The sequence below is a fragment of the Miscanthus floridulus genome, chromosome 3, assembly GCF_019320115.1.
Source record: "Miscanthus floridulus cultivar M001 chromosome 3, ASM1932011v1, whole genome shotgun sequence".
NCBI lineage: Eukaryota > Viridiplantae > Streptophyta > Magnoliopsida > Poales > Poaceae > Miscanthus > Miscanthus floridulus.
The window spans coordinates 47,899,936-47,911,240 of record NC_089582.1 but is presented as its reverse complement, the minus strand read 5'-3'; positions in this window follow the sequence as shown (position 1 = coordinate 47,911,240).

Below are 11,305 nucleotides of genomic sequence, written 5' to 3'. Positions count from 1 at the left end.
AACTATATTTGTTGGACAAAGCACGGAGGAACCAGTGTTGTAATGGAAGAAGGTGAAGAAGAACAATGGGATGACAATGATATTATTCCCGATGGTGCGTGCTTCAATGATACTGCAATGGGAGAAGCTAAAGAAGAGGTAGCCACAGAAGATGAGCCGGCTGATGATCTTTCTCAGGTCATTCGTGATGCACAAAGAGAATGTGAAAGTGAAAAGGAGAAGATCAAGTTCGAGCAGATGCTAGAAGAACACAAGAAATTGTTGTACCCAACTTGTGATACAGGGCAGAAAAAGTTGGGAACCACACTAGAATTGCTGCAATGGAAGGCAAAGAATGGTGTATCTAACAAGGGATTTGGAGAGTTACTAAAAATCCAAAAGAAGATGCTTCCGAAGGACAATGAATTGCTCGCCACTACCTACGAAGCAAAACAAGTTATCTGTCCTATGGGGCTAGAAATAGAGAAGATACATGTATGTCCTAATGACTACATCCTGTACCATGGCAAAGAGTACGAGAAATTGGATGCATGCCCGGTATGCCATGCGTAGCGGTATAAGATCAGGCGAGATGACCCTGGTGATGTTGAGGGTGAACGTCCGTGGAAGAAAATCTCTGCCAAGGTTATGTGGTATGCTCCTATAATACCACGCTTGAAACGTCTGTTCAGAAACAAAGAACATGCAAAATTGTTGCGATGCCACAAAGAAGACCGTAAGGTAGACAATATGTTGAGACACCCTATTGATGGGTCCCAGTGGAGAGCAATCGACAGAGAATTCCCGGAGTTTGCAAATGACACAAGAAACTTAAGGTTTGCTTTATGTACAGATGGTATCAATCCTTTTGGAGAGCAGAACAGTAGTCATAGCACTTGGACTGTTACTCTAAGTATCTACAACATTCCTCCTTGGTTATGCATGAAGTGGAAGTTCATTATGATGCCTGTGCTCATCCAAGGCCCGAAGCAACCTGGCAATGACATCGATGTGTACCTGAGACCACTTATTGACGAACTTCTTATTTTGTGGAATAAAGAAGGTGTACGTGTGTGGGATGAGTAAAAACAGGAACACTTTGATCTGCGAGCATTGTTGTTCGTAACAATCAATGATTGGCCTGCTCTAAGTAATCTTTCAGGACAGTCAAATAAGGGATATAATGCATTCACACACTACTTCGGTGATATTAGAGGTGTATTCTTGAAAAAATATCGAAAGGTCGTGTACCTTGGCCATCGTCGATTTCTTCCTGCAAATCACCCCGTAAGAAAGAAAGGCAAGCATTTTAAAGGGAAGGCAGACCACCTGACCAAGCCTCGCAACCGAACCGGTGAGGATGTACTCAATATGGTCAATGATGTGAAAGTCGTCTTTGGAAAAGGACATGGAAGCCAACCTGTTCCGAACGACGCTAACGGTCACGCACCCATGTGGAAGAAGAAGTCCATATTTTGGAACCTACCCTATTGGCAAGTCCTAGAGGTCCGTAGCTCGATCGACGTGATGCACCTGATGAAGAATCTTTTGTGTGAACCTGCTAGGCTTTATGGGTGTGTATGGAAAGCCTAAGGACACATTTGAAGCACGATAGGACCTGCGTTGTTTGAGAGAAAGAGACAACCTGCATCCAGAGAAGATAGATGATGGACGCCATTACTTACGTCCTGCTAGCTACACTCTAAGCAAAGAGGAGAAGGAAATCATGTTTGAATGCTTAAACAACATCAAGGTACCATCTAGATTCTCCTCGAATATAAAGGGTATTATAAATGTGCCAGAGAAGAAATTCTGTAACTTAAAGTCCATGACTATCATGTTCTCATGACGCAATTACTTCTAGTTGCATTAAGAGGAATTCTACCTCCAAATGTACGTCTAGCCACCGTGAAGCTATGTGCATTCCTCAATGCAATTTCTCTGAAGGCAATTGATCCAACTGATCTAGCTAAACTACAGAATGATGTGGTTCAATGTCTCATCAGCTTTGAGTTGGTGTTCCCTCCTTCCTTCTTTGATATTATGACACACCTCCTAGTTCACCTAGTCAAGGAGATTTTCACTCTCGGTCCTGTGTTCCTACACAACATGTTCCCCTTAGAGAGATTCATGGGAGTCCTGAAGAAATATGTTCACAACCGTGCTCACCCAGAAGGAAGCATCGCCAAGGGCTATGGAACAGAAGAGGTCATTGAGTTCTGTGTTGACTTTATTCCCGACCTTGACTCGATTGGTGTTCCTAAATCGAGACATGAAGGGAGACTAAGCGGAAAGGGGACACTAGGGAGGAAAACATATATTGGTACGGATGATGATTATTTCAATAAAGCGCACTACACAGTTCTACAGAACTCCTCTTTGGTAGATCCGTATATTGAGACACACAAGGATCTCTTATGATTCGAGTTTCCAGGGAAGACTGAAGCTTGGATTACGCGTAAGCACATGGAAACTTTCAACGGTTGGTTGCGAAAAAAATGTCAAGGTGATGAGAGCATCCATGAGCAACTATATTTATTGGCTATGCAACCATCATGGCATATCATCACATACAAAGGGTACGAGATAAATGGGAACATATTCTACACAGTAGCCCAAGATAAAAGGAGTACCAACCAAAATAGTGGTGTCCGCATAGATGCCATAGACCCGAATGGGAATAAGCAGACATATTATGGACGCATAGATGAAATATGGGAACTAGAATATGCACATACTTTGAAGATCCCATTGTTCAAGTGTCAATGGGTCAAGGTGACTGGAGGCGGGGTAACAGTAGACAACGAGTATGGAATGACAACAGTAGACCTTAGTAATATTGGGTACAAAGACGAACCATTCGTCCTTGCCAAGGATGTGAATTAGGTGTTCTATGTCAATGATATGTCTACCAAACCAAAAAGAGGAAAAACGATAATGACTCAACCAAAGAGCCAAAGCGCCATATAGTTCTTTCAGGGAAAAGAGTCATCGTGGGAATTGAGGACAAGTCGGACATGTCAGAAGATTATGAAAAGGATGACCAAATTCCGCCATTCAAAGTGAACAAAGACCCTAGCATCTTGGTAAATAATGAGGACACTCCATGGTTACGACGCGATCATAACCAAGGGACATACGTAAAGAAGAAGTTCACTACTGTGCCCACTTGATGATATAGTGATTTAATGTAGTGTGTGTTTGAGATATTATGTAATAATTGTGAATTCAGATGTTTATTATGTCATGTTTCAAATTAAATCAATGTTTGATTTGGTGGGATTTCTCTCTCAAAAAGGTAAATTAGGATATTGAGTGATGAAAAATTAAAATATTAATGTTAAAATGATGTGAAAACAAATTTCCTGTCCAAAACTAATAGTTTTAATAATTTTAATTAAACACTACATTTTTGCATTAACGAAATAATAAATATTAGTTACATTATGTTTTATAATTGTAACAAAAAATAAAAAAAGTTAGGTTATAGATTTTTCCTATGTGCAATAAAGAAAAAGAAAATCCATATTTTTAACAAAATAATTTTATGCCTTTTATTTTATTTACTATGTATTTAACAAAAACTATTGCATTTCTATTGTATTTAACAAGACTATTGCTTAAAACAGGCGGGAAACGAAACTGCAGGCTACCTTTACTCACGGGTGGGAAGCCCACCCGGGAGTAAAGGTGGACTACTGTTTCGTGGCCCGCCAAAAAAAACCCTTTACTCCTGGTGCATGTTACCAACCGGGAGTAAAGGTATACCTTTACTCCCGGTTGGTAAGACGCACCGGGAGTAAAGGTACCTTTACTCCCGGTTGGTAATACGCACCGGGGGTAAAGGACCTTTACTCCCGGTGGGGGGATGGCACCGGGAGTAAAGGGGTATGGCCTATATATACCAGGGCCATCTTCTTCCTTGCGTTCTTCGCCGATTCCTCTCCCCTGCGCCCACGCCACACCGAGGACGCCCACGCCACCCCATGCACCGACGACCTCGCTGCTGCTGCCCGCCCTGGCCCAACGTGCGCCAGCCGCTGCTTGGTAAGTTTTGGTAAGTTAATTTCGTCATTAGCGCCGACGACCTCGCTGCTGATGCGATCTTGAATGTGTTTCGTCATTAGCGCCGATGACCTTGCTGTTGATGCGATCTTGAATGTGTTTCGTCATTAGCGCCGACGACCTCGCCAGCCGCTGCTTGGTGTTGTAAAAATGTGTACCGCGCGCCGACGACCTCGCTGCTGATGCGATCTTGAATGTGTTTCATCATTAACGCCGACGACCTCACTGCTGATGCGATCTTGAATGTGTTTTGTCATTAGCGCCAACGACCTTGCCAGCCGCTGCTTGGTGTTGTAAAAATGTGTACCGTGCACCGACGACCTCGCTGCTCTGCTGCTGCTGATACGACCTCGCTGCTTGGATGTGTACTGTGTTGTAAAAATGTTAAGTTCGTCGTCCACGAGTGTGCACAAGCAGCTATTGTCGGCCACCAGGCCATTCCTTAACGATGACGACAAGCGTAGTCTTCGTCATTAGCTCGCGTAACCGACGCGTGTCATCTAGCGACACCAACGAAAACGGCAAATTAAGCGTACGGCGATACAGTGGCTAGTCACCATTTATCTTTAAAAATAGTTACATATATTATGATTGATGTTTCAAGTTACCACCATAAATCGATTTATAAAGACGGTTGGTATATCACCCTGAAATCAATTTGTAGACATAGTTGGTAATAATGTGACCGGTCTCAAAAAGAAATACAGCGCAATGAAGTTCATAACCCTTTCAAGTTAGATTAAGAACTTTCTATTGAAGTTGTTGAGCTAGTAGACATGTACAACCTTTACTTGATGATATTTTCAATTAAAATAGTATATGGCCCCAAAATTATGCTTTAATTTTTTTAGTTTTTCAAATTCAATTTTGAAATGTACATTCTTGTTGTGATACCGAATAGATCTGAAACGTAGAAATTTGTTCTCCTAAACTGAAAACATTTCTCTTTTGAAAGTAGAACATTGTTTCATGAATCTAGAACATTGCCTTTGCTCAATACAAGAATTTTTTCTATCTTCATAGATCAATGTTTGTTAACGAAATTTTATCCAAATATATTCATGTAGGGTCTTTTTTTGAAGGATTTGTTGTAGGATATATAATGGTCAAATAGGAACTCAATTTGGATACCCAGTTTGTAAACTAAGCGTTTTTTAGTTTATAAAAAATATCACATGTGATGATGTAAGCAGTTTTGGTTGGACTTGAATGCATGGCTAAAGACAATTTGGGCCACAAGAAAGAAAAGTCCAAAAAGAAGATAAATTCTTATCATTTCGGAAATAGTAATGGTTATATTAGCAATAAGACACATATACTTACATTTCATAATGACTTATACTTACATTATCAGCATAGAATTTTCTCATATGATGAATGACTACATGGTTCACATGGTACATAGGATCACAACATCACGCACCGACACCACCCCGGCCCGCCTCACGTCGTCGTCATCAGCACGCCGGCCCGCCTCACGTCGTCGTCGTCAGCACACCGGCCATCGTGCCGACACGTATATATGGCGGAGTGGAGCACCGCCACTCTTGTCACACCGCCCTCTCTCGTGGCCTAGTCAATCAACATTCGTATTATCGTTATCGTTAACGCTAAACAATCACACCAGGGCGAACCGCGCTGTTGATGTCACCGACGTGGTTCGGCCTAGTCACCGACGCAATTCGCCCTCAGCCATTTATGTATAGCCCTAATTCGCCCTAGTACCAACGCAGTTCGCCCTAGTGTGGCGAATTGCGTCCGTGACCGAGGGGCAAGATTTAATAATGCATATTGTTCATAGATTTTACGCATGTAAGCAAAGATTTGACGTACTATATATTGGTTTTGTTTTTTGAAGCTAGATGGCCGACCCAAGAAACATGGATGAGGAGGAGTTGATGATGAATTTGATCAACACTGGCACTCAAGTTGCCGACGATGATGGTGCTAAAAATAATGTGCAAGAGGATGCAGATGATGGGAGTCAGTACTTAGCTCTTGAACAAAATGAGCAACAACATATTGGCCAAGTATATATTTTTTATTATTAGCTATATATATTATCATATGTCTTATGTGTGCTCATGACATTAAAAATAATGTTTATGTTTTGTAGCCCTCTGGATCGACATCAACAACTACAATGAAGAGTAAAAATGTTCAAGGTCCCAAAAAGCCATTGGAGGGCCGCTTCATCATCTCGGAGTTTAATGTGGATACAGGAGAACCGGGGGGGGGTTGAATAAAATGAAATTTGTGCACCACTGTGGTTACCTTGTACGGGACCAGCTCCCGATTAGTATCCATGAATGGAAGAAGAAGACCAATGCTCCTCATATCAGTTTTGTCTCCGATCGTGACAAGACGTTAATTTGGAAAGATGTCTTGGTACATTTCACGCTCCAAACAGATGGTTATGATGATATAATTGATGGTGATGAATTGAATGAGCGAGTTAGGGATTGGGCAATGAAGACGATGGCCACCCAGTTTCAGACTTGGAAGAAACACCTATACACAACATATGTCAAGAAGAACATAGCACCAGATTTTACTGTCCCCGGCCCGATCTCAAAGTAGAGGCCCTATTGAGATGAGTTTGTACAGTACAAGACTTCGGAAGAGGGTATGAGTTGGGTGATAAAGAACCAACGTAATGCCCAACAGAAGACATACCACCATAACTTGGGATCAGGTGGCTACCCGATTGCCATTAAGAAGTGGAACAAAATGGAAGCAGACCTTCTTGCCAAGGGTATTAGACCAGAATCACTCGAGTGGGGAGAACGTGCAAAGAATTGGTTTTTCGCTCATGGGGGAACACTAGACCAGGAGACAGGGAAGTGCGTTTATGGCGCAAGACTGCAAGAAGCAGCAGAAAGATTGTTTTATGCTCAGAGAGCTACTGCTAGTGGTGCGTTCAGGCCCAACAGAGAGAAGGATGAGCTGACATACGCCATCAGGACTATTGAACATGGTGGCCGAACTAGAGGCAAAGGAAGTGTCTCGTGGGAGCATGGATTCCCTCAGGACAGACCTTCCTACAGAAGCCACCAGAGAAAGAAGGAAGAAGAGGCACAACGGCTCCAGAGGTTGGAGGAAGCGGTGCGTGAAGCACAGGAGCGGGAAAAAAACCTTGAAGCGAGAATGCAGGAGGAAATCAGAAGGCAAGTGCAAATAGTAGTGAGTGCAAGCAAGCAGGCATCAGAGCCAGGAATCAACATTAGCCAATCTGTTCAGTTGAAAAGCAGCTGCGCTTCCACAGAGATACCAAATCAAGGGGACACGGGACTGCGCTTCCCTATGGATGACGTCACTGAACCTTGTACAACGTGTGAGCTACACATTCCGAAGGGGAATTCCACAATCAAGGTGGCTATCGGTCTTGTTAATCCTATCGACCGAACCAAGACACCAAGGATTCATGGGAATATAATCCAAGAAGGATATGCTACCATCTCGGTAGATAAAGCTGAAAAAGGTTTTAGTGATTTGCCTCTTGACATTCCTGGAGGTGATGGCGAGAAGACTCTAGGAGAAGCAGAGAAGACATTCATTCTATGGTGCAAGCGCTACATTATCATTCCAGGGATGTCGGCTCCACCTCCTCCTGAACTACCTCACCATAGGTACGTGTGGATGAAAACACTACATCATTAATTTGTATTGGCTTAAATAATTAACAATCTGCTCATATATAATATGCCATTCCTTTTTTTGTAGCAGATCCTCCCCCAACCTAAATCCAATTGTTCAATCGCCAGATCATCATAGTGCTCTGTACGATGACATTGTGTTGGAAGGCGAGGCTACATCCACACCATCTCCAAGGAGGTCTCCAATGCCACAGCCGCCACCTCCAAGGAGGTCTCCAACGCCGCTACCAACACCTCCAAGGAGGTCTCCAACGCCTCCCCCGCCCCCGTCTACCAAGAAGCCTAGCAAGAGGCCAGCCCCTCAAATGAAGAACCAGTCCCCACTTGCAAAGAAAGCCACCGTGAAACCAAGGGCTATTCCCAAAATAATATTTGAAGAGAAGGAAGAAGGAACTGATGCATATAAAAAAGATATGTCTAGATTCTATGACAAACTTAAAAAGAATCAAGAAGCAAGGAGAAACCCGGAGAAACCATACTTCTTCGTAGCTCCAAATATTCTAAGAAAAAGGGTGGCTTCTTACCAGCAACAACAGCGGGAATCTCGTAAGCCGTCCAAATCAACGTTATCGGACTATGACCGCACTCTCACCAAGTCAATTGAGGCGGCATAGAAAAAAAGCAGGCAGGGAAAGGAGTTGCCCAACTCGGACAACAAGCGCACCAATCAGTCCCCCCGCTAGTTGTTGGTAATGAATATGGTTCGAATTTAGGATTAATGCATCAGGCAAACATACCTCCGGATGTCGATTTGGATCACCTTGGTGAATTTATTGATGAGACTGGTCTCGACCTTTACCAGATGTTTGGTGATGGAAACATTGAGAGTGCGGCGGAGGTTGATATTTGGAAGAAAAAATTTGTACTAGGCCAGAGTCTATACAACCCTCAAGCCTTATCTGATTTGGGGACGCAAATGTACCTACTAAACATGTGGTACATGCAGGCGTCTACCGGTGGAGACTTCTGCATTGGTGTCAGAATTAGAGACGAACATTGGTTCCGTGGCGATGATGTTATGTATGTTGACTTTGCAGAATTTCATCAACTATGCCACTTGACCTCTCTAGACAAAGTTATCATTAACTGCTATTGCCTGTAAGTAATAATTCTTTCGATCTATTATTAAACTCATCATATGTGTGTATATGCATATAAATTATCCTAACAAGTACTATATATATGTAGATTTACAATGACAGAGCTCAGAAAGGAAGGCTGCAATGAAATTGGTTTTGTTGATCCCCATATAATATTCAAAGACCCAATTACTCCAAAGACTAATTGGATGTCTGAGTCAGAGAGTAACCTCATGAACTTCTTAGTGAACCAACGCCACAAGAAGGATATACTCTTTCCCTATAACTTCAAGTGAGTGTTAATAATGTCGATCATTCTTAATGGCTCATATGTTGATTCTAGTTAATTAATGAGTGTTATGCGTTATATCCTATGAACACATGCAGCAATCACTGGATATTGATGGACATCGATCTGGTGAAAAGTCACTTGATAATCTATGACTCGATGAGAAAACAACAACAAGACTACCAAGATATAATAGATATTATCCAGAGGTAATTTCGGGATCTCTCGCAACTATATATACACACAAACATGATGATTAACTATATCTGATGATGTGGCAAATTTTTTATTGGGTAGTGTTTAGAAAACCTTTATTGAGAAGCAACACATGGAAAAATGCAAAGCGCCACTGAATGTAATCCCTTTGAAAGTAAGTCCCTTGAATCACATCATCTTTATTAATTAAACATATAGCTTTCACCGGATCACCAGATTGGATGACAAATCTTTTTCTCGTAAAGTGGTGTCTGAGGCAGGAACAGGGGAACAACTACTATGGTTACTATGTTTGCAAGTTTATCAAGGTGGTCTCCCAAAGAACTCCTACAGAGAGACTCAAAGTATGTTAAAAATACACTATATATTCATTTAATTATTATTATTGATTTTGTTACTATGTCTTTATATATATATATGTACATATATTAATTTATTTTTCTTTAATTCAAACCTGTAGACTCGATGGTTGGAGGAAAAGGTCATACGGCAAGACCAAATCAAAGCAATTCAAGAGTCTATAGCCGGATTTTTTAATGAGCAGGTCATCGATTCCAAGGGCGAGTTCTACTTCGACCCAACACTGCTATGGAAGCCAAGCTAGAGGATGAGAGGAAACTTGTTATATCACAACAACTGTAATGCAATCTTTTTATAATATATGCACATGAAATAATATAATGTAAAATACACATATGCATGCATGCATGTAAATATATATATGATGCATGCATGCATGCATATATATATATATATATATATATATATATATATTTCTATGCTTGAATTGTGTGATTTAATACGTTTATTGTGCTTGAACCGAAACATACTATACGCGCGTATAAATGTATAATTAGCAGCGTACAATACAACTTCGAAAACAAAAAAATGAAAAGAAAAGGAAAAAAGAAAAAAAAAACCTTTAGTCCTGGTTCGTGTTACCCACCGGGACTAAAGGTCCTCCTTTAGTCCCGGTTCCTGACCCGGGATTAAAGGACCCCCTTTAGTCCCGGATGCTTGCTCCCGGGTGGGGAACCGGGACTAGAGGGGGTTCCCCACCGGGAGTAAAGCTCGGTTCTCTACCAGTGGCCTCCGTTGGAAGACCCAATCCATGGGGGTTTCCCCGCCTTTTCCCTAGGGCCAGGCCCTGCGCGGATTTTGTCCCCATGGATAAGCGCCCTTCCATTTGGAAACCCATCACCCGGTAGAGGGCGACACGAGCCCCGTACTTTCCCTGGGGCGGCTCGTCCCGCATGCAGGGGTCCAGGCGGCTCTTTCCCGAGCGAGTGAGCGAGCGAGGGCGACACGCAAGAGGAAGCGCCGCCACACCGTCCTCCCGCCTCCGCCGCCGCCGTCCTCGCCCCCATGCTGCCGCTGTCCTCGCCCCCACCTACGTCGACTTCTTCCTCATCTCTGTCCCGGCGTCGCGACCACCGCCACCTCCGTCCACTACCGGACTCAGGCTCTTTGCCGAGTGCCTGTGACACTCGGCAAATCCCCATATACACTCGGCAAAGGCTTTGCCGAGTGTAACCGTCGGCAAAGATTACTCGGCAAAGCCGGTGATGTCAAAGGCCTCTTTGCCGACGGTCTTTTGTCGGGCACTCGGCAAAGGCTTTGCCGAGTGCCCGTAAACCACTCGGTAAAGAAAAGTTGTCTGACGGCGCCAGATGACGGTTACGGTCGCGTTGCCGAGCGCCTAACGGGGGCACTCGGCAAAGCCCGCTCTCTTTGCCGAGAGTCACTCGTACTACACTCGGCAAAGGTGGCCACTTTGCTGAGTGTCTATATGTGACACTCGGCAAAGGCAGGGAGGCTTTGCCGAGTGTCTGACTGTTAGCGCTCGGTAAAGGAAGCGAGGCTTTGCCGAAGGCTTCCAGTTGACACTCGACAAAGCCTCCATGGCTTTGCCGAGTGTTATGGTCATAACACTCGGCAAAGCCATCCACCTTTGCCGAGTGTCTTGGTCATTGCACTCGGCATAGCTGCGAAATTTGCTTTTTTTTACATTTTTTTGTTTA